This window comes from Salvelinus fontinalis, chromosome 12 (assembly GCF_029448725.1).
Source record: "Salvelinus fontinalis isolate EN_2023a chromosome 12, ASM2944872v1, whole genome shotgun sequence".
Lineage (NCBI taxonomy): Eukaryota > Metazoa > Chordata > Actinopteri > Salmoniformes > Salmonidae > Salvelinus > Salvelinus fontinalis.
The window spans coordinates 41,260,310-41,262,177 of NC_074676.1; the positions used below are offsets into that span (position 1 = coordinate 41,260,310).

Here is a 1,868-nt window from a genome sequence, read left to right on the forward strand (position 1 = left end):
GGCCCCGTGTGGCTCAGTTGGTAGAGCATGGCGCTTGCAACGCCAGGGTTGTGGGTTCGATTCCCACGGGGGGCCAGTACAAAAAAAAAAAAAAAAAAAAGTATGAATGTATGTACTTGTAAGTCGCTCTGCAAAAGAGCGTCTGCTAAATGACTTAAACGTAATGTAAATGTAAATACCATGATGATGTTTTGAATCTTGTCTACTGCAGAAGTAGGTCCTGTAATTGGAAGTCCCTGCTCTTACTGTATATTCCTTGTTCTATATGGTGTGTTTGCGTACTCCTAATGGGTCATTCCAAAAGGTCAAATGTACAGTGTTATGCTCAAACAAAGGACATGAGAAAAGATAAGTTAGTCTGTAACATTTTACTGTAGGTGTCCTTTCCCTTTCCATTATAACAGCTATGCTGATTGGCTGAAAGCCATGGTATATCAGACCCTAAACCACGGGTATGACAACATTTATTTTTACTGCTCTAAGTACATTGGTAACCAGTTTATAATAGCAATAAAGCACCTCAGGGGTTTGTGGTATATTGCCAATATACCACAGCTAAGGGCTGTTGGGCGCGACGCAACGCGATATACCACACCTAATCAGGCTTTATTGCTTAATTATAACATGTTTCATAAGCTATCATAGTTTGAAATAGTAACGGCATAAGATGTTATAAAACTAGTCATAATGGGTGTTATAGATGACTATTCATCCTGTTGTCATATGTTCTAATGTCAACTGCCAATAACAACTGTTATTACACAGTGTGCATGACAACCTATGCCAAATGTTATTACATGTGGCATACTGTAAGTGTCTACCGACCAGATGTTATAACAGGGCGTTATATAATATATCAAACTCTGTGCCACATTATTACATTTAATGGAATGATGGGCGTCATAACCATGTCGTATGTCATTCTAGAGTGTGCACAGGCATCTTAAGAAAAGTTACATTAATTTGTTATAAAATAGTTATGTGCTTAATACCACAGAGTTGACAGTATCACAAAACCATTCAGGATCTCCAAGAATCATAGGAAAATGACAACGAGAAAAACTGCTCTGGGGCAAAACAGGATTTGTGACAGCTGTGAAAAAATGAAGATGTGCCGGCTACAGTAACAATGACAGCTGTATTATAAAAAAAATGATAGTTAGTCAGGTTGTGAATTTAAGTAATTTCAACATGTAGCACTCCGGAAACAGGGTTGGAGAGCCTTGCTCTACACAGTCCAAACAAAGTGTTTTGTTTGACAGTAATTTGACAGTATTATCATTAGCTAGCTAGAACCATTCATTCACCCGTAGGGCCAAGACATGAGGTACCAGCAGCCCCACTGAGCCCCCTTTGAAGCATAGCTAGCTAACTAGGTAGAGCAAGTGCTAGCTACAGGAGGACTTCCGGATTATAAAGCTGACTTTGTAGCACATCACACAATACATTCTCTTTCACATACACTTTAAACGCAATTGCATTTTTTTATCTTAATACACATTGATTCATTCAATCTAACTAACATTATGTTATCTATTTTGTTGCTGTGGTTTGCCATGGGCCTTGGTGACAGGCAGAAAGAGCTAGCTGGGGCTTGCACATAGTAGCAGTGTTTGTTAGTGAGACTAGATTTGCGAAACAGCGCCCCTCTGTCTCTCTATGTGTAGGCCATATATATATCTGTTGATTTCTGATCAAAAAGAATATGGCATTGTTGCCGCCCCCTTAGCATTGAATGCAAGGGTAGCCAGCTAGCATTTGGCCTCCCTTGATAAAAAAAAAAGCATAAAATAACAATCAATCAGCGTTGAGCTAAACTAAGTGACCTCAACTGTGAATTGGTTTTGGCTTCACTCCAATCACATCAC

The 1,868-nt window shown here is 39.3% G+C and overlaps 1 non-coding gene across 1 annotated transcript; it reads left to right on the top strand.

The window, feature by feature from the left end:
• Positions 1 to 76, top strand: trnaa-ugc (transfer RNA alanine (anticodon UGC)). The gene has a single exon. It is a non-coding gene; the product is annotated as a tRNA-Ala (tRNA).
• Positions 77 to 1,868: the final 1,792 nt, after the last annotated feature.